This window comes from Emys orbicularis, chromosome 1 (assembly GCF_028017835.1).
Source record: "Emys orbicularis isolate rEmyOrb1 chromosome 1, rEmyOrb1.hap1, whole genome shotgun sequence".
NCBI classification, from domain to species: domain Eukaryota; kingdom Metazoa; phylum Chordata; order Testudines; family Emydidae; genus Emys; species Emys orbicularis.
Genome location: NC_088683.1, coordinates 92,964,147 through 92,989,413, shown reverse-complemented (window position 1 = coordinate 92,989,413; position 25,267 = coordinate 92,964,147). Strand labels below are relative to the sequence as shown.

The 25,267-nt window shown below is 45.8% G+C and overlaps 1 protein-coding gene across 1 annotated transcript in view; it reads left to right on the top strand.

The window, feature by feature from the left end:
- GRIN2B (glutamate ionotropic receptor NMDA type subunit 2B) overlaps window positions 1–25,267 on the top strand; it is a 223,413-nt gene that overhangs the window by 29,783 nt on the left and 168,363 nt on the right. The window lies entirely within an intron of this gene.

The following is a 25,267-nucleotide window of genomic DNA, read 5'->3' as shown; positions in this document are numbered from 1 at the left end:
ACAGGGACAGCAGCCGACTGGCATGCTATCTATTGTAGGATCAGAGCCCAAATCAGTCAAAGACTGTTCATTGAAATCAAGGAGAAAAGTTAATCAGAATCGTCTGAGGGAGAAAAAGTGCAGGAGTAAAAATTACAGTTCTCCTTATAGGATCCCATTCTACTAGAAATCAAAAGGGCTTAACTGTGAACATTGGCTGTATTTCATTGGCTCAATATTTTAATGTGTAGATACAGATTTGGCTTTGTTGCTTACCTGCATACAAACTAGGGACAGATGTGTAAGCTATAGAGGGGCTATAGAATGTGAAGCTGTGTATGGACCTGAAGCTACACTTATGGATGGCGGTGAAATGTGTTTAGATATACTAGAGCTGGTCACAGATTTTCTGATGGAACAGTTTTCCACTGGAAAATGTTGATTTGGAGTCAATTCTGTTAAAACTTTTGGTAGAAAGCCGGCAAGCCATCAGACCTACCTGCCTGGTTTCCTGCCCACCAGCCAGACTAGCTGTTCCCCAGGCTGTCCAGGTGGGCAGCCAGCAAGATGAAAAAATCCATGCTGGTTCCCCTGAAATGGAATTAAAAATTTTTTTTGTTTGACTTTCTGTCCCAATTCAGGACTAACTTTTTTCCTCCAAAAAACATGACATTTTTAATGGGACAGAAATGCCATTTCCTGGCCACCTCTCTGAAGTGCACAAACACACACACTTGTGTGTATGTCCTCTAAAACAAAAATCTTTGTTAAATATCAGTTACAGTTGTTTGAGTAATTGTATCAGCAACATAACTCATGATTTTTTATGGTTAAGTCCTCACCCAAATACAGCCATGATTTTCATCTTCTCTGCGTTCTCACACATGCACACCACCTAGTGCACACATCTCCTCTCTGTATCATGAGACTATATGTAGGAGTGGGGACATAGGGAGGCAAGGGACAACATGTAGGAGAGCATGAATGCTGTGGAGGCCTGTGGGGAACAATTATGTGGAGGGCAAGTAGGACATTTCTGGGGGAGTCATTTGGCAGCAGGGAGGCACTGCGGTGGTGTGGGCTATAATGACCATGGCAGATGACTGTAGCTGTGTGTGTGTGGTTGGGTTGTATGGAACTTTGGACTTTGCTTGATGAAGATGGGCAAGAAGTGAGGCTTGAGCACTCAAAGGGTCTGGAGAAGGTTGGGGGGTGGGGGGAGAAGTGAAGGGGGAAGGATCTCCGCTCTGAGGAACTACAGGTCATATGTCAGAGAGGGGCTGTGTTGGAACTCAGTGCTGACTCCCTGGGTGAAATCTTGTCCCCACTGAAGTGAATGGATGCTTTGCCTTGACTCCATTAGAGGCAGGATTTCACCCACTGTGTTCTGTTGTCAGTGACTGTTTCTTCTGGAATACCCAAATGAGAAAAGATGCCTTGTAGCTTAGCTGTGACCTACATGCTTGTAAGTCTAGTGAGAAGTAGAATGTATAGAAATCTAGAAAAAATGTCAATGACAACTGTATAGGTGTTTCTTTTTCTCACACTGGCCTATTGCTATTCTTTCCCAAAGTCTAGTGGGTAATGTTGGGGGAATGAGAGGCTCTTTGGTTAGCATCTTGTCATCCTGCAAGCCCTGTGCTGGGCTGTCACACCGACACTGGGCTTGTTCCTCGTATTGCATGAGGTGTTGGTCTCCTTCATGTATCCTTTCCAATAGATCATCTTGCAAGGAGTGTAGGACTAATCTCCAATTGCAAAAGGTAATCTTCTGCTTTGGGGAGTTCCCCTCTCATTGCACAGAAGTGACAGGACAGATGTGAGAATGACAAATAACTGGGCCAAATGTGTCGTATCGGCTGGGATGTGGTCTGCATTAGTGGCCACTGGAGTCCGTTCTAGTGTCTGTGGTGAGGATGGCAGACCATTCAAAAGTAGCAACCACTTGTGCTTCGATAGCACCGTGAGTCTCTGGGGAATGTGATCAACAGGGCTCTTCAACAAGGGGTCAGACACACACCAGGGAAGTTCCTAGTGGTGTTCTGCCATGGGTTTACATCTCAAATGAATGAGCAAACTCTGGCATCAAATGAATGAGCAAACTCTGGCATCTAAGGGGCCCTTTAGTCTAGGTCACTGCTGTTAATTAATATTATGAATGGCTAGAGGTTTGTCAGAACCTTGAAATGATCAAGATCCTGCAGATACTTTGTGATGTTTGCCACATAACACTCTTTTAGTGTTAGTTATACCTGGCCTCAGTGTGTCTGACAGCAATGTGGAACCATATACTATCGGCATCCAATCTTCTATGTCAGGGATCGGCAACCTTTGGCACAGGGCCCCAGGGAAATCCGCTGGCAGGCTGGGACAGTTTGTTTACCTGCAGAGTCTGCAGGTTCAGCTGATTGCAGCTTCCACTGGCCATGGTTCGCCGTTCCAGGCCAATGGGGGCTGTGGGAAGCGGCGCGGGCCAAGGGATGTGCTGGCTGCTGCTTCCCGCAGCCCCCATTGGCCTGGACCGGCGAACCGCGGCCAGTGGGAGCTGCGATCAGCCGAACCTGTGGATGCTGGAGGTAAACAAACCGTCCCAGCCCGCCAGCGGATTTCCCTGATGGGCCACCTGCCAAAGGTTGCTGATCCCTGTTCTATATGTATCTGGAGTTAGCCCCTCAACAAGGCCATTAGTTGCTGGCATCTACTGACATGGCTGTAGACCTGGAACATTGCAGCATGCTGGCATTGAGGATGTGGCCCTGAAGAGGGCTCTCCTATGCATTGTCCCAGAGCCGAAGGCCAGATCCTTTGCTGTGATCAAGGATCATTTGGTGCAGTTGGGGGACACAAAGGATCTTTTGCACTTCCCTGATCCTATGGCCACTTTGTGCTGGACTGGTCCATTGAACTACTCAGAGCAGCCCAAAGGCTGCTCTAAACGGTGCCATCTAACAGCAGCCCCAGGGAGCTGTTAGGGCAGCAGGGGATAGCTGGAGGATACAGGAGCCCGGGTAAGGCCTCCTCCTTCCCAGTTGTGCTCTCTGCCATGCCATCTGCAGGGAGTGGTTGGTGGTGTTTGAGCTGTTACAATGTGTCTATTCTACCTGAAGATTCCTTTACACAGACGAGATCTGGGGGCTGAATCTCCAGAGATTGGGAACAATTTCTGCTGGTGGAGTAACATCCCCTTTTTGCCTGCCTCAGCAGAGATCAAGGACTGAGTGGGCTATGGGGAAACTGAACTGCTCTTCACCTCTAGACATGGTCCCTCCAGAACAGGGCTGAGGTACATAGGCAGATAGTGGTGTGTGTGCAGGAAATCTGCACTGCCATTGTCTGTGCTGTACCTTTTCTGAGGACAAGTAGAGGACTTCTGTCACCAAGGCTGTCAATCCATTGTCTCTCTCCAGCACCGAAGCCTCTTCAAGAAGAGAGGCTTGTGACGGTCACGGCAAGGATGTGTGTGGGGAACTGGATTTATGTACACAAAGTGGACTGGATTAGTGATGCTGCTGCGTTTGTGTATTATTTATTTTATAACACGTAGGTGCTCTAGTTATGGGCCAGGACCCCGTGGTGGTAGGAGCTGTAGAAACAGAGAACAGAATGATGGTCCTTGACTCAAAGAGTTTCTAATCTATGTACAAGACTGAAGACAACAGCTGGATACTGATAGACGGGGGTGTACAAGGCAACAATGAGACTGTATCACTCAGCGTGACAGGCAGTGGTTTCAGCTCACCAGCAGCCTAACCATTGTCAAGATTTTTGCAAGCACCACAGCAAAGGAGAGTTCTAAAGAGGATAATGAGTTAGTTTTGAGGAAGTTGATGCGTGAGAGGCAGCCTGGGAGAAAGCACGAAGGCTTGTTTGAAAATGTAACAAGTGGGCGACGGAGGCTGGCATCATGGGCTGATCAGAGGCAGGAGTCAAGCTCTTGATACTGAACGAGAGATAATAGGTGTTAGGTTTCACAGCAAACAATCAGCGAAATTAGATAAAAACATAAAATTCTTGCTAGACGGTTGTAACATTACTTTAGGTCTTAGAATTCAGAACACACAAGAACCCCAACACACAGAGAGAACAAAACAGGCTGCTCCCTAAAACAGAGAGGCACAGCTCACCCCACCTTACACTCGTTGACTGTCTGCAAACTGACTGCTGCCAGGCCCAGACCGCACGCTTCCCTACCGAACCCCCAGCCCTGCAAGCAGGGCCAGGATTTAAAGTGACAGCTTGTAATTGTCACAGTTTTCAATATGCTATAATAGGTCAGGTGGGGATAGTCCTTCACATTCTTAAAAGTGAAGACAAGCAGCTTATGTTTAATGCTATAAAGAAGGGGGTGTTAGAGGGCTGCAAAGAGAGGAGTAACACGTTCAAAGTGATGGGCTAGGAAACTTATCTTTGCAGCTGCATTTGGAATGGCTGTGAGTGGGGCAAGATTGCATTTGTCAAGGCCAAAAGAAGGATGTTGCAGTAATCAAGATGTGAGATGATGAGAGCCTGGATGAGAGTCTTAGCCATGTGGATAGATAGGAAAAGCTGCATATTAGAGACGATATGTAGAAATCATCTGTAAGATTTAGACTTGGCCTGCATGTGAGGACCTAGAGAGAGGTCCGAGTGGAAGGTGATGGCAAGTTATGAGCGTGAGTGACAGACGATCTAGTATTGTTGTTGACAGTGATTCTGAAAGGAGGTGGTGGGAGGGCTTTGACGGGAAAACTATGAGCTCTGTTTCAACTATATTGAGCTTAAGCTAACAGCTAGACATCTACAAGATGTCAGAGAGACAAGCAGAGATGTTAGTATGGACAGAAGGAGACAGATCTGGAGCACACAGGTAAATCTGTGAGTTGTCTGCATAAAGATGGTAGTTGAATTTGGGTTTGCCAAAGAGGTTACCCAGAGATAAGGTGTCGAGGTTGCAGGTTTAGTGGTAGCTTTTATGATACTAAGTGCAAAAGTCAGGGCATTAGGAATGAAAAAAATGTGCAATGGGATTGTCTGTGGTCCTGCAATAGGTGCACCACGCTGCTAGGTGAAAGACGTGGAACTTGAGAGCCACAAGTAAAATTCCATGACATGACAGAGGCCATTATGGACCACCTATGAAATGGCTGGGCAGCCTCTGGCCCATTGACCAGTGGAGCTGGCAAGTTCATCATCAGTGGGTGTATCTCTACTAATGCTAGAATGCCTGTCAGCATGCCAAGTGCCAGCCCCCTGTACATCTGGTGTGTTAATTAACTCCCCAAAGTGGTCAGAGGGGGCATATGGAGGAAATGGGGTGAATCTTGCAGCAACAGTGCACACCTCTCTTATGTGACTTTTCCATCCATTTCATGGAGATTCATGTCAAGATTTTTTTTTTTAACCTGAGCCATGGGATGGAAACCAAAAACAAAAGAGAAGATTAAGGGGGAGCCTGTTCTGCATTCTAACAGTTAATTAAATCCTTCACTTTTGGAAACTAGTGTTCCAGGCAGACAAAGGAAGATAAAAGAACCCAGTGCATGAGATTACTGGGTTTGCGCCTTAATATATTACTAGACAAGATTTCATTTGTGCAGTTTCAAGATGGGATTTTTAACCTTAGATTTTTCTTTAATATTAGGGAAAAATCAATCATGCTAATTCTTTTCCTGTCTTCTGAGGACACTGTTGTGTACTAGTATCCAGGAATGAACCGAATAGGCCCCCACTTTTCTAGTGTATTGTACCCTTTAATCATTTGAAGGAGGGGGGACATGTGATGTGGAGGTGGGAGTTGGGGGAGAGAGATGCTTCAGTTGCAAAGGGGCCTGAAGGCACAGATTCACAGAGAGCCGTTTCCATGGCAGTGCTATGGAAACCAGGTTCTGCCGCTTGCTGCTTCTCAGAATGGAATTTCAATGCTTCATACAGCCTTGGTACAAAGAAAAAAAAATCCAATCCTGTTGACTCCTCATCAGAACAGACTGCCTCGTTCCACCCGTTTTACCCCTGTCACTCTGTCTCTCGAGTAGGGAGATCAGTGGCAAAGAAGTTCAGATACAATTACAACTTACCCCGAACTAGGGGGCAAAAACCCAGCTGGGCCCCTCTGAATAATTTTGGAGGTTCAAGAAAATGTGGTTTGCTCCAGAGTCTAGTTTTTTGTTGTATCCATGCTGCTGATTCAGAAGCTGAAGTGCTGAAATGCAGTATCATTGCTGTGACCAGGAAGCAATGGAAATCTCACAAGAAAAGCATCTGTGTGCTAGATGGGCAGGAAATGAGGCCTAGTGGGTAAAGCAAGGCATTGGGCATGAGGAGACCTGGGTTCTTCTCTTTCCAGTTCTGCCACTGTCTTTCTGTGGGACCCTGTGCAAACTCTGAGTTCTCCGGCCGTCAGTCTCTTCACCTGTACAATGGTGATGATAATAAGATCCCTCCCTCCCAAGAATGCAAAGCCTAATCCTGCAAGGTATTGAATGTCTCTCTGAGACACTGAGCATCCATGACTTTATTGACAAGCATGATCGAGATCTTGCAGGACTGGGCCCACTATGAAGCTTAATTCAATAATGTTTGGAAAGTGCTTTGAGGCCCTCTGATAAGTGCCATAAAATGCAAAGTGTTCTAGATTGCCAGACTGGGTAGGTATGGATGAGTTTGGATAAAAGCTTGTGAACATTTGTACTGTATGATGGTCCAAGCCTAACCCTTGACTTTCTCTTATCCATATTTCTCTTGCAGGATGAAATAGTGGGACTGTGAAGCCATAACATTGTATTGCAGGGACCAAAACAAATGCATGTCTCTAGCTGTGCTGCGAGCACCAGGGCTTCAGAATACAGGGCAGACTTGTTAAAATCACTGTTGTAGAGAGGAGGAGGAAGATGGGTCAGGGTTCCATAACAGACACAAAGTCCTTTCAGCTGTAGCTCATTTGTCCCAGTCCAGTCAAAACCATAACCACCAGGGAGTGAGTTGGCCTGTGTGAAATTAGTTGATGGTCTAGTCAAGCGTATAGTGGGCAAGTGTCCTCATCATAAAAAGCACATCACAATGGTGTCTAATCACCTTCTTGCTGGCATTCTGACAGGGGAGGCCATGGATTGAATGGGTCATGGGGAAATGACCTCCCATACCCACTTGTCCTACTGCTTTTCATGCTGTACCTGTCCTGGGGATAAAGAGAAGACATTGAACTCCAGACCTGCCAGCCAGGCACCTTTCACATTTACTTAAAACAAAGTAAACTCTGAAATCCCCTAGGAGCTGTCAGAATCCTTAGTGTCTCCCATCTACTCCTTGGAGATCTCACTTCACCTGCCCTGGTGAGTGTGGCAGACTTGTCAGTGTGACCTTTTGGTTCAGTGCCAATGTTTAGTCTCCAGTTTGTGCAGGACATTTAATCTGAAGGCACATAAACATATATGAACACGCATGCACATAAACATACAAGATCATAAGTGACACGGTACAGAAGTGAAGATAAGAGAGGCACTGGATTTAGGGTTTATTCTGTAAAGGGACTGAAGATAAATTATACTGTACTGAGGTGTGGGGGGGGAGAGAGAGAGAGACAGACATAGCGATCACTCTAGATTTGGTTTACTGAACAGCCATGCTATTGTGCTTACCTGGCTGTCTTGTTCTCCATCTATTGGAAATCATTACAGTTCACTGTCCGCATTAGAACTGGGTAAATGTGGTAAGAAACTGTCTAGGAATATTCACTCCAGCTTCCAGATGAATTCATTGTGCAATGCTTATAAACACTGCATTCCCTTTCTGCAAACGTGTGCAAACAAGTTTTACTGGCATGAAAGTTCCTAAAAAATGGTTTTCAAATCTGGGGAATTGGTGATCTGCTCATGAAATGTCTGTGAGCAGAAAAAGTCATATGACAAATGATTTGTTGTGAATTTGCCCCCACACTACTCAAATACTGTCCTCATAAAGATTTTGAAACAGTGACTCCAGATTCTGAACTCTGACCTCAGCTAGAAGAAAGAATTATGATATTTTAGCAGATCCATCACACTCCAATAGGGGTCAGTGGTGCACATACACTCAACACACTTGGGCTAGCTTACAACTATAGTGCCAACTGTATAATGTCAGTCCAGGGGAAGGCCATCGTAAGGCTGAGAAACAGGAGGTGGTTTTAATGAGAGCTTTGGTATAATTGTACAGGGCTAGAAACTGGGAGAAGATGACATGACATAGCAGCATGTATCCTGTTAGGGAGCCTGGCGATTCCTATCTGACACTGTTCAGTCAAGGTATTTTTTTTTTATTTTTTTTATTAATGGAGATATCCCATCTCCTAGGGCTGGAAGGGACCTTGAAAGGTCATCGAGTCCAGCCCCCTGCCTTCACTAGCAGGACCAAGCACTGGTTTTGCCCCAGATCCCCCCTCAAGGATTGAACTCACAACCCTGGGTTTAGCAGGCCAATGCTCAAACCACTGAGCTATCCCTCCCCCCCAAGGTATTTTAACAGGCAGTAGGGAACAGAGAGAGACAATGCTGAGACATTGCATATGGCTGCACTTAGGGCCTGATCCAAAGCCCAGTGAAGGCAGTGGGAGTCTTTCCATTGACTTCAACAGGTGTTGGATCAGGTTCCTAGAGCGGGTGCTTCCCTGCCCCAGGACAGTGGGTGTACTTAACGAGAGAGGCTGCTGCCTCCTGCTTGCCCAGGGTCTTAGTGACAGCATATCTGAGCCTGTTACCTTCTCCAACAGTTTTGTTGTACCCAGTTTCGTTGCATCCCTGCAAACGTTACACACTTCAGTCCTATGTCCTCATAACCTCTTTTTCCTAACCTCTGCTTGATGTATGAAAGCCTGTTTGTTCCTGGCTGCCCTCTTTTGTGTCATGTTCAATTCAAGCCTCGGGTGGAGGGACTGGGAGAAGGGTCTGGGAGCTGGAGCGTGTGACAGACCGCTTTATAAAAATGGTGAGTGACCTGAAATTAGTGAAGGGAGAACCTCAAAAGGACCAGGCGTTCAGATAAGCTTATCATAACATTAGGAGGTCTTATTCATCCTTCCTCTTCTCTGCCCACCTTGCTTCTCTCTCCTAGACCTTCTCCTGAGGCCCCTCCACTCTACACTCCCTCCTCAGCAGCTGATTCCAGCTCCCTACCTCCTCTGTGCCCCACCCTCTATAGATAGTACAGGATTCCCCCAATAGTGCCACTCAAACTCTCTTGTGCCTTCACGATACTCTAGTTATGGTGATGTACTTCCCAAGGGAGGTTCAGCTCAGATAGAGCACTATGTTCCACTGGTGAGGGTTCCTGCATTTTGCACCTTCTCTCGTAGCTTGTCCAAGGCATGAATACTTTGACTCAATCCCCACTACTTGCCTCTCTGAAGTCATGCCATGAGCTGGAACATAGCCTAGGGTTTTAGAACTTGGGGTCAGATTTGGGGATGAAGGCAAACCTGGCCTGAGTACAAATGAACTCTGCCTGAACACCACTTGGTTCCCTTTCCCCCCAGTCCTTTTGAGGGTTGTTTCCCAAGCACAGCAATGTACCCCCAATCTTCTGCTGTAACTAGCAGCTCCCCAATTAAGGCTGTGGTTTTCTTTGGTGGTCTTGCTCCCCTCTCCAGTCTCAGCCTTGCCTACAAGTTAGAGCTCAACTGAGGCCATGGAGAAAGGACCACGCACCTAGCATTTGATGTTTGTAGTAATAATAGTGATAACCAGCTGTAAGAATTGCCACCTTACAAACACCAAGCCCATGTCCCTAACAATGGGATGGGACTTAGTCATACCTTGAGGGGGTGGAGGAGAGGGGAAATGTGAGGGAAAACTGGGAAAATCCTCATGGGCTTCTGGCTTTGTTCTCAGAACAGCCTTCCTCCCTTTCCCATCTCCCTATGATGGAGGCAAAGCTGGGGCCCTGTCTTTAATGAGCAGTCTTCCCTCAGGAATCAGCTGTCCCTGTCCCTTTCCCCCCTCCCTTCCTTGTCTGGAGGAATTGCCTTCTGCTTAATAAATGTCTGCTTGTAATATTCTGAAACAAGGAGGCTAATCAAAGGCCCCGTTCCATGGAGCAGGGACACTAAGTGACAAGATTAATTTCAGTAATCAAGCAGCTTAATTTGGACATTTTTTTCCTCTCTCGTTCACTGATGGAAATTGAGGCAAATCTCATCCTAGTGAGAAACTCCTTCCCTGCCTGGTTACACTCAGTTTCTGGTACTGGAAAAGGGAGCGCGGTGATTGTTGGGAAGGGAGAAGAGGGACAAGAAGGGGTCACACAGGATGATCTTGGAGAAGGAATGTGGACTGCTATGACTGACCTTGCCCTAGCACCTTTCACCTGGAAGGATCCTAGAGCATTTTACAGCCTGTACAGGAATGATCCCAGCCACCAGTGAAATGCAGTCACTTTGTCTGGCATGCAGCAGCTGATGAAAGGACAAGGAAACACTTCCTGGCCTGTCCAAAATTGTAGCAAGACAAATAAGATAGCTAGTTCAAACAGAAGGATGATTAGGCAGGGAGAGTGTTAGTGCCCAAACTGGAATTTGTCTGGAACACAAAGGAGAATGAATGTTCCTGATCCTGCTATTAAAAGTTGACCTGCAATCTATAATGACAACAGATGGTCAGGATCTTGGTTTCTCACTCATCTGAAAGATGACACCTCCAGCAGCACACGAGCCCCCACTACCGTTCTGGGACTTGAATCTAGCACAGATTCAGAGGGAAGAATTCAACCTATTGAATTATGGGCACCACTGCTGCCTGCATCAGCTGATGTTTCTCTGGAGGTCACCCACCTAAAGCAATGGCCAGACCCAATGTTGCTTAGCAGTCACCAGCTGAGGAGATCTGATGGTACAGCTCCTTTTACCACCCTGCCAGGGCTGTGAAGGTCCAGAGAGCCCAGGCAGGGACTGTAACTGGAAAGATGTTCTCCTTGAGTCTTCATGTGGCGACACTCTTTTTCTGGTGATGGAGGCACCTGAAGAAAAAGCCTGGGAAATGTGCTGAGGGAATTGGTGCTCTGTGCTTTTTATTGAGTGGGGAGACCCAAAGTTTGACTTTACACTGCATGAGGAAGGATTTCTTCTTGTTCCAAATTTAGATGGTGGAACTGTCTTCCAAGGAAAGTCATGGCGGCCCCATTGCTTATGTCTCATTCAAAACTGGACTGAACAAGACCTGAAGGTGTGTATTGTAGGGACTAATCTGTGTGTGTGTGTGGTGGTGTGTGTGTGTTTGCGGGCATGCACGCACATGTGCAGGTTGGACTGGAAGCTCTAATAATAGATATTGTCTAATTGTAATGTCTATGATTTCATGAAGCTAGGACAGGTGTCCAATGGCATGTGACTGAACCCTCTGGAATGAGTGGGTTTGAGGGTGTGATGTTGTCCCCAGAAGCAGCGAGGTTTTGGGTCTGGCAGTTTTCCTTTCCAAGCTCTTAAATCCCCCTCTTCAGTGTGTTCCTCCAGTGTCTGCATCTCTCTCACGCTCTGTCTTTCACTCTGTGTGTCTGTCTCTGCAGGGGGCATCTTTAACTTGACTGCACCCCCGCCATCTTTTGGCAGTCAGTTTTTCAGAGACAATCCATGAAATTCCTGACTCCCTCCTCCTTTTCTTCTCCTCCTTCCCCTCCCTCCTTCCCTCCTGCTGATTTGTTATTATGTACTGCAGCTGCCCGAAGGATTTTAAATAGACCCATAATCACACAGCAGCTCCTCTTGGAAGTGTAAATATGACCCCCTTGTTAATCTCATATGTGGTGGCAGCAGCAGCCCCTGGAGGAGGAAGTGATGGGCAAGAACCAACCCTGGGGTCTACATGAGGACCTGGAGAGGTGCATATTCACAGCTGTCTTCTGGTGCCCTCTGATCTATAATCACTGGGAAATTGCCTTGTGTGCTTCTTTGTCTAAACATAAATGGATTTGGGACTGGTGAAAGGTGCCAGATTGACAGTCCTCAGAGACTGAAATCCCCTTTTAATCCTCAAAACAGGTACAGCATGGACAGAGGCAGTGAAAGATCCCCATAACCCGCCCCCTTCCTCCATCTCTCCACACAACAATGTCTCTGAACCCTGGCCCGGGAAGAAACACCTTTGAGATGAGAGTAGAATTCAGACCCATTCAGTTCTTTGCCTCAGATGACACTGTCAACAGCATGGCCAAGTAATGTCAACTGTGATGTTTTTTGTGATATGGATACATGTTGGTAAGGAAGTGGACTGAGATCCAGCAACTCATTTCACAGGCTCGGTATCCCATTTCCAACCCTCAAGCAATTCATTCTCCCCTCAGACTGGAATACAATCAGTTGAACAATACAGTTAAGTGAAGCTATGGAAGAGGCTGTAAACAGTACATTTCCCCAAAGGAACCTAGGGTTTGCCCTTTAGGAACAGATCAATGGTTCACCAAGTATGGTATGGTATGCTGCTTTCAGCAGTGACTACTACCTGTTGCTTCAGAGGAATGTGAAACCCACACATAATGTATCTGGCCAATTGCACAAAGCTGGGAATCGCTTCCTCACTGCCTATGGCCAGCAGGCAGCATGGTCCATGGCACCAAGAAGTAGACTGTGAATTAGGGGACCTGGCCTCTAATCCCCTTTCTCCCACTGGCTTGTTGTGTGACCTTGGGCAAATTGCTTCACCTTCTATGCCTTAGCTTTCCTGTCTCTAAAATGGAGATAAAGATGCTTACCTTCCTTTGTAAAGTTCTTTGAGCAGTGCTATGTAAGAGCTAAGTATTATTATCTTAGCCTCCAGAACTACAATTGGTAACACTATTTGTAAATTATCCAACCTTTTAAAAAATCCAGCCACAGTAGTTGATAGAGCTGAGGGAATAATTTACGACAAATTTGTTAAATGAATGTAGCCTCTCTGTGTATGGAATATCTATTGTGGAGATCCTAATTTGTTTGAATGTATGGAATGAATATCTTTGAATTTTTTTTATAATAGTCAAGATCTGAAATTCAATCTGAAATTGCTTGGTTACGGTTGGTCAGTTAAGTCACATGGTATGGTGTCTATTCCCTTATTGGATGAGCACACAAGTACTTCTGGCTTGAATTATAATTATAAAATGGATTTCTGCAAGTACCTTGTGCATTTCCATGAATGAACTTGCTGGTAAAACTCAAACACACAAAAGTTTGGGGACAGATAAATTAGAAAAGGATGAAAAAATGGTCAAAGCGAATTAATGGAAAAATGTGAATGAATATTCTCAGAGATTGATTCACCACTATTTTACTCCAATTTTACACATGTGTAACCAGCTTGTATAAGACGCATGGAGTAATGCAGTGGAGGAGGGCTGGCCTTACCATGAGGCGAACTGAGGCGGCTGTCTCAGGTGCCAGACTGGGGGGAGGGAGGCGCCACTAGGACCCAGAGTGAAGAAAATTGTGTCTGCTGCTGGTGCATATGTATTCTCTCTGCTCTAGATGCACAGAGATGGTGGAGTGCTATGCTAGAGGAAGGAGGGCACAAGAGACATGGCAGGCAGGAGAAAAGGTGAGAGGGAATAACAGAAAGCAGCAGGAGCTGCAGGGAGAGAGAGAGGAGGAGGAGCCTCTTATTTACCTCTCTAGCACCCCCAGGAGCCTGGACTGATTAACACCAGCTTCTCAGGGAGCTTCTTGTTTCCTGCTGCTTCCCTGAACCCACTTCAGGAGAACAGGCAATCAACTGAAGTAGTAGGAGCCAATTAGGCCCTTAAAATGCTGATATCTTCCCTCACTCAGGCCCTGCTACCAGCCTGCCTATTTGTCCCCTTCAACTGAGTGTTGAGAGCCACTATCGCTGACACAGAACAGCAGTCATGAGTGAAAGAAGAAAACGCCCCTCTGGGGCAGCATTCAGAAAAAGAAAGCAAGCAAAGGAAGCTTTTCTATCTAAGAAGGAAGGAACTCTCCTAAGGTAGACACAAATGTTCACGGTGAGCCTTCCGGCCCGAGTGAGGATGTGAGTGGTGAGGAGATGCCTGATCTTCCAGTTAGAGTGCAGGTGACCTGGAAGCTACTGCAGCATCCATATCTCCATCTCAAATGGATGTAACCATGCACATTCCTGAAGAAAAGTGTAGATTGGAGAAGAGTGTGGTGGAGGCGCAAGAAACAGCTGCTGCTGAGTTTTTAGTTCCTTAAGTTTAGATGATCCAGGACTGTGGATCCACTTGAGCAGTAGCCTGAGGGACTTCCTTGTACTGCATGGGCCACAGCAAGTGAAGAACTTCATGTTCCCCAAAGACAATGAAAATAGAAATTTCCATCCAACAGAATACTGGTGTGAAATCCCCAACGGTGACAAAGTGGATAGGCCATAGCTTATGTACTCAAAACCCCAGAATGCTGCATACTGTTTTTGTTGCAAACTCTTCCAGTCTAATGTTCCAGCCACATTGGGTTCTACAGGAACAAAGGACTGGAAAAATCTGGCTAGATATCTGGCATGCCATGAGAAGGCAGCAAATCACCAGAGAGCATTCCATAGGTGGAAAGAGCTTGAGATGAGACTAAGGTTAAAGGCCACCATAGATGATCAGCATGAAGAGAAGATTGCATCAGAGTCTCTTTACTGGCAAAATGTTCTGAAAAGGCTCATTGCCATTGTGAGAATGCTTGCTACCCAAAACCTAGCATTGCGTGGCACTTCAGATCAGCTGTATGTGCCAAACAATGGAAACTTCCTTCAAATTGTGGAGCTGATGGCTGAGTTTGATGCTGTACTCCAGGAGCATCTAAGAAGAGTCACCACCCAAGAAATGTACACACACCACTACCTTGGAAAAACAATTCAAAATGAGATCATACAGTTACTGGCAACAAAAGTCAAACAGAAGATTGTGGCAGATCTGAAGTCAGCAAGATATTACTCTGTTATTCTGGACTGCACACCTGACAGCAGCCATATGGAACAAATGACTTTAATGGTGCGTTTTGTAACAACAACAGAACCTAGTGAAAATGTCCCTGCAATGGTGACTGTCAGAGAGCATTTTCTAGAATGTATTGACATTGATGATACTACAGGAGCTGGTATGACAAATTGTGCTTCTTAAAAAGCTGGAAGATATGGGAATTGCGATAGTTGACATGAGAGGTCAGGGCTACGATAATGGTGCCAACATGAGAGGAAAGACCAGAGGAGTGCAGACACGGATCCGAGAGTTAAACCCTTGAGCTTTTTTTGTCCCATGCAGTTCTCATTCATTGAACTCTAAGGATAGAACAAGAAGCAATGGGCTTAAACTGCAGCAAGGGAGGTTTAGGTTGGACATTAGGAAAAAGTTCCTAACTGTCAGGGTTGTTAAACACTGGAATAAATTGCCTAGGGAGGTTGTGGAATCTCCATCTCTGGAGATATTTATCTAACCTACTCTTAAATATCTATCAGGGATGGTCTAGACAGTATTTGGTCCTGCCATGAGGGCAGGGGACTGGACTCGATGACCTTTCGAGGTCCCTTCCAGTCCTAGAATCTATGAATCTATGAACTTGGTGGTCAGTGATGCAGCATCAGCTTCTAGTGAGGCTGCTGAATTTTTTAATGTAATTCAAAGCATCTATGTATTTTTCTCTGCATCAACTCATCAGTGGCAAATTTTGAAGCAACATCTGGGAACATCCTCTCTGACACTGAAACCACTGAGTGCCACATGATGGGAAAGTCGAGTGGAGGCAATAAAGCCTATCAAACACTAAATTGGGAAGATAGATGATGCCATAGTTGCCATTATGGAGGATAATGCTATGACAGGAACTGTTCATGGGAGAACAGTGGCAGAGGGAAATGGAATCACCAGAAACATACATAACTTCAAATTTCTGTGTGGCTTAGTGTTGTGGCATGATATACTGTTTGAAATAAATGTTGTAAGCAAGAGACTCCAAGGTGTTGACCTTGATATATCTGGAGCAATGGAACAACTGGACAAAGCAAAGTCATACCTACAGTCTTACCGGTCAGACGAGGGATTTCAAAATGTTCTGAAGAATGCACAGAAGTTGGCAGAGGAATTTCACACTGAAGCTATTTTCCCACCCATTCAAGAATATAAGAGTCACTGAAGAAGACGACATTTTGATTACGAGGCATAGGATAATCCCATAAGAGACCCCAAACAACAATTCAAAGTTGAATTCTTTAACCAGGTGCTAGATTGTGCAATACAGTCAGTTGAAGAACGTTTCATGCAGCTCAGGGAACACAGCACTATATTTGGGATGTTGTATGATATTCCAGAACTCCTCACTATACCTGAAGAAGACCTACACCAGCAATGCAGGGCACTAGAGACAGTGTTGACACATGATGACATGCGCGATATTGATGCGAGTGATTTAGGTGATGAACTGAAAGCCCTTTCAAGATACATTTCAGCAGGATCAACTCCAAAGGCTGTTCTGAAATATATGTGCACAAATAAGATGACCACCCTCTTTCCAAATGCTTTTGTTGCTTTGCGCATACTTCTAACACTTCCTGTAACAGTTGCCAGTGGAGAACGCAGCTTCTCCAAGCTGAAGTTAATAAAAACACATCTACGCTCCACAATGACACAGGAGAGGCTGGTCAGCCTTGCAACCATCTCAACAGAGCATGAGCAGGCCCAGACTGTGGACCTTCAGGAAGAAGTTCAAATCTTTGCAACCAAGAAGGCACGGAAAGCATCACTTTGATTATTCAAACAGATAAAAATGCCAGTGTTTACTATGCAGACAAGAAAAGTTACATTTGCTGTTCAGGCGTTTGAAAATTAAGTGTTACTTAAAATGCCATGTTCAAAAATTTAAGTTGTTAGTTCTCCTTTATTGGGGTAGGTAGCAGAGCAGTACCATGAGAGGAGTAGAACAGGAAGAAGGCAGAATTGAGACCAAGTGAGGGGGCATGGGAGCATCATTTGAGCTCTCTGCCTCAGGTGCCAAAATGTTGTGGGCCAGCCCTGCAGTGGAGAATCAGAACCAAATTGTTTATGCCGTATTTACCCTGCACTACTATATGACTAGGTGGTCTCCTATGGTAGTCAGGGCCGGCTCCAGGCACCAGCTTACCAAGCAGGTGCTTGGGGTGGCCACTTCGGAGAGGGGCGGCATGTCCAGCTGTTCGGAGGCAAGTCGGCGGACGGTCCCTCACTCCCGCTCAGAGTGAAGGACCTCCCGCCGAATTGCCGCTGCAGATCGCGATTACGATCGCGGCTTTTTGTTTGTTTGTTTTGTTTTTGTTTGGCTGCTTGGGGCGGCCAAAACCCTGGAGCCGGCCCTGATGGTAGTACATTCCACAGGTTGACTATATGCTGTATGAAGAATTTCTTTTTGCTTGTTCTAAATTTACCAGCCATATTCATATGACTCCCAACTGTCAGAGTGCTCACATCATGAAACCAATATAGCATTTGTTTGACAGAGGAAATCCGACTGGCCCGTTTCCTTTAATAATCCTTTTCTAACCTTCCTCTCAAACCCCATATGGGTATCAGAAATGAGATGAAAAACATATATTAAGCAGTATAAGGCAGTTGGGCTCAAACTTTCAAAAGTGGCCACTGATTTTTTTATTTTATTTATTTATTTATTTTTTTGGATGCCTCCAAAATGGGTTAACTGTCTTGTTAAAAAAGACGTAATTGCGAACATTTACATGCTTAACTCTAAATTGGTGAGTAGTCCCATTTCAGCAGGATTATTCATGTGCTTAGAGTTAAGCATATGCATAAATATTTGCAAAATCATGCCTAATTTCCTTCCCACTGCTTCTTTGATGGACACAGAGAAATCCGCACAAGATGGGGGTGAAATCCAGACTGGGCTCCTTTATTTTCCTCTTATGTGCTACCTAACTAGTGCTGAGCACAGAGAAGAAGAATTTAACACGAAATCCCTATATTCATCTGGAAAGGACATTAGTACAGCCCCTGGGAGGAGGAGTACATGAGAACAACATGTATTGAAACTGGGAATTGTCTCTGGTTGCAGCCCCTGTTTGGCATGGGCTTGGGTAAAGGGAAGCATTAGCTGGTTGACTGTGTATTGAGCAGCTGCTTGCACTCTTCCTAACCTGTGTTTAAAAAAAAAAAAAAAATTATCCCCAGTGCTGATCTCAACTGCTTACTCTATTATTACAACTTCCAGGAAAGAAAATTTATTTCTTTGTAATGCAGTTATAAGAGATTTACATTTTTGGCATTATTAGTGGTGTTACTATTATTATTCAGTATGTATTTATTTTATATTGCTGGATGCCACTTCACAAATGGAAAATCTGTGTGTCCTAATCTCCTGGGCTTTGGAAAGCACATGAACGGAATTAGTCGAGGGATGCACACATAATGGGTCACTGCCGGTGCATCTTGACAATGGCTGATAGCGGTTAAAGGATTTAACGATGCATAGAGAGGCCTTCACAGCTGCACTGGAACGGACTGCTGCTGCTGCTATCACTGTTGTCATAGTAACAAAGCCGGGTCCTTAATCAGGAAGCACATTAACACACATTCTGCCATCCTCCTTTCTTTCTCCTTTCTATGCTCCAGCCTGGGTAAATTACTGAACAAAGCCCAGTGGATAGAGAGAGAAGTTTCAGGACATTGTGGGGGGACAGGGCTCCAAATGGGGATCAGAAGAAGGGAAAGGGGTCCAAACAATGCAGGACTGAAAGAGGTCTAGATGTTCTCTGGAGCAGAGAATGAGCCCAGGGGATGAGGTGGAGTACAAAGAGGGCCAGTGGTGTCTTAAATGGGATTGGCTAGCCAGGGAAAGTCTAATTGTAACCAGGGTGGGAGGGTTAGTCAGAGAAGGTGTCATAGGAAATGAAGTATGTTGGATTGGGCCTAACCCAGAAAGGAATCCAAATCAGAGCAGGATGGGCTGGTTGGCAAGACAGGTTAAAAAAGGATTGGGAGGTGTGTTTACGAGGGTGATTGGTGTTGATCTTTTTCATTCTAGATGGTGAGAGGCAGAGGGGTCACCTGATAGAATTAGCAGCTAGAATTTTAGTGCATTCAGAAGTGTGTGTGCAGAGTCAGCTGCTGGGGAGTTGGATAGGTCTCTTCCAGAATCCCTGTGTTTTAATCTGGGCAGTCTTAAACAGACTTGGATAAGTGAAGAAATCACACCTAATTTGTACCCTCTGTATTGCTTAGATCTGTGTAGGAGAGCGTTTGCAAAGCTAAGGTCAGGCCTGTTCATATGTGGAGGGTAGAACGCCAAGGAAAACCCAGATGCTGCAGTAAAGCATGTTGGCAATTCAGTAGAGGGTGCTCTTCTTTTGGAATTAGTATAGTACTAAGGCCCCAGCCTGGTGTTAAACTTGGAGGTGCATTTTGTCAGTGCGATGTAGAACTGAGGTCCTGATCCCTTGTCACTAAAGAGTCTCTGACAATGCTCACAAGTAGGGCTGTGTGAAAATTTTTGCACAAATAGCTTATTTGATTGAAAAATGCAGTTTTGGTCAACCTGCAACTAGTCATGAATTTGACATGAATATTTTCAACTATTTATAAAATAGCCAGAGGAGGAGGAGGTTGTGGTGATGCTCCTGCTTCTCTTCCACACTTTCCTATAACTTTTAGCCCAGCGGTTAGAGCACTAACCTGGGAGATGGGAGAGCCAGGTTTGAATCTCTGCTCTGGAACACAACTGAAAATAGACCTTTTCAATTCACTGAAAAACTTGGTTTGACCTGAACTGAATTTTGTATTTTAATTAAAAACATTTTGTGTGTGAGTGTGTGGAACTGCTACTGAACCAAAAACTCAGTTATTTGCTTAGCTCTGCTCATGAGAGAATGGGGGTTAGACCCTGGTGTTCTGCTCAGATTCCAACATGGGTAATTATGTCTAACCTGCCTAAATTCGTCCTGCAGTTTCAATTGGATATGTATTCCATCTTCCATTTATATTGTAAAATGTTGTTTAGTGTTGCTGTGCACTGTTAAACTGTTGCTATCAAATGTCTAGGGGGCAGAGGACTTCCTCTGCAAAAGTTAAAGACAGATAATTGACCCTAGATAAGGAAGTAAACTGCCGTGTTTAGCGGACCCCAGAAAAGGGTTGAGGTCAAGGCTGGGGGTGGGTGGGTGTATGAGTAATCCCTGCTGAAACACACATGCTAGGAAATAAGGAGTAAAGTCAAGCCCTCCTAAAGAGTCATTTCTGCATCTGCATCTGATGTAGCTATTGGAGACATTATCAATGATGCTTGCTGTATATGTAATATGGCAATACACAATCCTGTAGGATAGACAACCAAACTGGTGCTCGCGCCCCTGATAAATATAACCATTCCTGTACTGAGAAGGGATTGTGGCCCAAGCTGTGCTGGAATCCAGGAATAGACAAACTCTCTGGTCCAACATCACTTTGCGGAACTAGACCATGGGTGAAAATTTTCAAGGGCGCCCAAGTGATTTAGGAGCCCCAGTCCCAATGAGACTCCTGTCACTTTTGAAAATAGGATTTAGACTCTAAGTCACTTAAGCACTCTTGAAAATGTTACCCATGGCCTAGCCCCATGAGCCTGAGCCTATGGGGATGTCAAATTGTATCCAAGTGAACCTGATTGTTGAAGATTTATAGATTAAGGTAGCTGAGGTTTCTCCTACCTTTTGATTTTTGGGCTGAGGTCAGGATTAATTTAATGGGCTTTTAAGGACTCTTCATATCTTTCCCTCTCCCAGGAAGGTGGCCAGAGGACCAGGAGTATACTAGGGATCTTGAACTTGAAGTTTGAGCTATGCGGGACACAGACTGAGTGATGGGTTTAGGGGCCATGTTTCCCCTTGGTGACTAGAGAAGACAATTCAGTACTCTACCTACAGAAAGACATAAGGGATCTGATTCTGCTCTGTTTCACATGGGTAAATCAGGGGTAACTGTATTGAAGTCAATAGAGTTACAATGGTGTAAAACTGATGAAAGTAGGAGGAGAATGAGGCTCAAACTCTTTCCTTGGAAATTTCGTGGTAATGTTAAGAGAGTCCTTGGCCGTTAAATGAGCTGTAGAGACACTACGTTAATACTCCCTGGATAACATGCTCTGCTCGCAGAGCATGCTCCCTATCAAAGACTACATATTTTGAAGGATACTGGTGCCAGAGTGATCCAGTAGTACCTAGCCCTGAAACCCTATTCCTTTCAGTTCCAGCAGTGAGCAAGGAAGGATCACTCAGTGTTGATGCCTGCTTCCAAGAAGAAGGGAACATGGCTTCTGCTGAGTGTGCCCCAAACCATACTCCAATGGGGAAGTGTGCGACAGGGATGTCTATACCTGGATAATGGAGGGATTAAATCCCTTCCCCTGGAGAAGAGATCCTTCCTGGCCATTGAAGCTGCATTCGCTACCGGGATTGAAGGGAAGGGCCTTCAGCTGGGGCTTAAGAGACATCTGTAAGGAGATGGAGGGAATATTGAGCAGAAAGGTAGAAAAGGGCTTCCTCCCACCTTGTGTGGCAAGGAACATGTGCTCTGAATCCAACTGGGCAGGACTACTATTCTCTCATCACACTCCCAGCTGCAAGGGACAATTTGAATGGCTTAACCAAATCCTGCTAAGAAAGGAACCTTCTGTGCTTATTTCCCCATCCACAAAGATTGTTTCTTTTGGCCCTGTCTAAAGAAAATGACTGATTATTTGGCCCCTGCTGTAGATGATGATACTAAATGACCTCCTTTTTTCCCCAGAAAGGGAGCCTTAATGAATAGTTTCTTTTCCTAAAGCAGTGGTTTTCAACCCTTTTTTTTTTTTTCTTTTTCATCTGCAGACCTCTAAAAAATGTTGAATGGCGGTGCGGACCCCTTTGGAAATCTTAGACACAGTCTGTGGTAGGGTGACCAGATGTCTTGATTTTATAGGGACAGTCCTGATTTTTGGGTCTTTTTCTACTATAGGCTCCTATTACCCCCGTCGCGATTTTTCACATTTGCTTTCTGGTCACCCTAGTCTGTGGATTCTCAGTGGTCTGCGGATCACAGGTTGAAAAGCACTGCCCTAAAGGGAAAAGGTCTTGTTTCTGTAAGATACATCTGTGTTCTCCCCATCCCCGTCTCTTTTGTAGGATGAGCACCCCCCCCCCTTTTTTAAGGAGTATGGCAATAGCCCTTTTACAGGGTTGTACAGTGATACAGCCTATTTAATCTTTGGCTCCTCTCTGAGAGTGCTAACCAGAGGCCGAGTTAGTTCCAGGGGGTGTGTGTGTGTGTGTGCGCGCGCGCTAACTTTCTCTGGGGATGGACTGAATTAATCCCCTCATCTCATACAGGCCTCTGAATAGTTGTCAGATGTTAATAAATTTCAGCCACTGCCAACTTGAATTGGATTGAAACTGGCGACCTAGAGGTGAGAAGATTTGTCTCCCTTGAGCCAGGCTGCATATACAATTGTTTAAGCACACATAAAGAGATGCATGGGGCTAGAGGCAGCTAACGAGTGGAGGATGAGATGTAATGAAAAGGAAGAGACAACATATCAAAGCCAACATCTCCTCCCTTGGAGCAGGTGAAATGCTGGACACAGCTTTTTGTTTCCCTTCCCCTTTCATATCCTTATTTGTTCTTCCTTTGTCGAGCGCTCTAACTGGGCAGGCATCCTGCCTGAATAGCTCCTTTCTCCCTTGCTTGCTGTATCTCCTGCTGCTGCTTCCATCTACGCCCCACTTCCCCATTGTGCCAGAGTGCGTGGTTAAGGAAGAGGACAGACAACGGGAGATGGAGCAAAACAAGATGCACTGGCTTCTCTTTGAGTCTGTCAAAGAACTGTTTCAACGCCTTACATGTCTCTCCCTGGCTTTTATTCTTGCAGGTCCTTTTATTATTATTATTACTCCTTCAACTGTCAGACAAAGGCAAATCTGCCTGCTGCTCCACCAGTCCCTTTCTCTGCCATGTCCAGCTTGAACAGAAATCTTGTTGGCTCATGTGCTTGTGTGATCTTGCAAAGGATGCCGCAGTTTCGGCTCAACTTAAGTTTTTGTTAAAAAAAAAAATGACAGAACCTAATGTAGGTAGAAATATTTGAATTAAAAAAAAAAGTTGGCTTTCACTAGAGCATTTCCATGCTGCATGAGAAATCTAACCTGACAAAGCTCATATTTTGCACCAGGCATTTGAACATGAGGGTGGGGTATGGAATTATTTCAGTTTGTTTAGTGGGAGGTGACTTAAGATAAACTATACTGCTGCATTTAGGTTGTATAAAGTCATGTGATGGGCACCTAAAGAACAGGATAAGCACCTTCTTTAACATATCTAAATAGGTGAACACAACTAACTGCCGTGGGCTGGGGTAGAAAGCAAAACTGACTAGCAAAAGACTAGTGTGCTTTCAGTATCCAAGCCAAGAGAAATGGAAAAACACCACAGATAGCACCCAGGGGGAACAGTTAATTGGATTTTTAAAAAATGTTTTCAATAAATTGAGTGGTGTGTGTACATTTTCGATATGAGTCTAATGGGCCAGATTCTTGATGATGTAAATCATTGTAGCTCCAATTCATAGGATGGCTCATGTATTTTTGGAGGTTGGAACCCTAAAGAAGATAGTAGGAGGCCAGGGGGAACACAAGCTCCTGACAGCCCATTTAAGATCCTCCCACAGCAGAAGCCTATAGCACCCACCACCCTTGACCTACATAGAACATCTTTCATGTTCTCACGGTTCAACAACCTCTTTTGCCATAAGGGAGAATAGCAGATCTACCACTAATGCCTGTCTAGTACGATGAGGGGGTGTGGAAAGGCTGACAATCACAAGGGCATGGAGAAGGAATTAAAGAGATTGTTAAGATTAAAATAATTGGACCAGAGCCTCAGCAGCCGTAACTTGGCATAGCTCCTCTTAAGTGCCTAGATGTGTGTGTATGTGTAGGAGAGTTCGTGCATCTGTGAGTGTTTTCTGTCTTTGAGGCTGCAGGAAGCCTTCCATTGAGTATGTGAGACGTTTAATAGGTGGAAGCAGAGAAGGGAGAGTAAGGGAGCTTCTTGTCTTCTCTAATATCCTTGTAAATAACTCCATGTACTTTATTGGCCGCCTCACACTCTCCTCAGTGGGGAGGAAGAGAATCAATAATCATTTAAAACTTTGCAGATCAATTAGCTGTGCAATGCAGGTGTGATAGCAGCTTTCCGACAGAGCCAGAGCTTGCTGGTTGACTCGGAAGGGGAGCTAGACAGACGGGAGGGTGGAGTTTCTACCATTTCAACCATCTTGGAATATTAGAGAGAATTACCAGTGGCTGCTCTGGTGAGGACATGGATTTCCTGACGCACGATAATTGAAGCTGCATGATGGAACACCCTTACCAAGTTCAACCAATAATTCCTGTTACAGACAGCAAAAATATATCTGCTTTAAAGCAGGGGCTGAATCCAGAGCTCATGCCACACAGACACAGAAATGCAGTTCTGGTCCTTCTCATAATGTTTCAGTACAGTGAACTCTCAAGTGACCACTCAAAGGACTGATGAGTCAGTCACTGGATCGAGGTGTGTTCTAAAAAAGGTGGAACAGAATTGTACTCCACAGGATGGATTCTCATTTACACCAAGGCTCCCCCTGGCAGCATAAATGGTGTAGGAAAGGCCTAGGAGCATACCTCATGTGTTGGTGGCAGGGCCTTAGGCATACGCAGCACATGCAGCTGCATAGGGCACCATGAAATTTGGGGCACCAAATTGCCCCAAATTTCATGGTGTCCTAGGCAGCTGCATGCTGCATACACGGCAGCACCAGCCGCAGTGACCAGCCCTATTCCTCGGCCGCCCTCCCCTGCAAGGGCAGGGCTGCCCCTAGGGGGGTTGTGGGGCCCCGGACAACTCTCTCTGCCCTGCCTCTTACCCTTCCCCCCTGCTCCGTCCCCGGCCTGCCCCCATTCCACCTCTCCACCCAGCAACCCCGCACTCACCGGCAGCGGCGGGAAGTGGAGCAACCTGGCCCCAGCCCACCCTACTCTGCCAGCTCCCAGCCGTGGCGCTCTGCTTCCTGCCGCCGGTGAGTGCAGGGAAAGGATCGGCCCCCCGCACTCAGCGGCGGCGGGAAGCGGAGAGACACAGCCCCAGCCCACTCCGCTACTCTTGCCCCGGCCCCAGCCATGTTTCTTGGGTTGGGGAAAGGACCGCCCCCGGCTCTCACTGGCGGCGGGAAGCGGAGCGCTGTGGCTGGGAGCTGGCGGAGCAGAGCAGGCTGGGGCTGGGCTGCTCCGCTTCCCGCCGCTGCCAGTGAGTGGGGGATCCCTTCCCCCAAGCCCCCTCCCCCGAGCGACACGGCTGGGGCCAGGGCGAGGGAAGCGGAGCGGGCTGC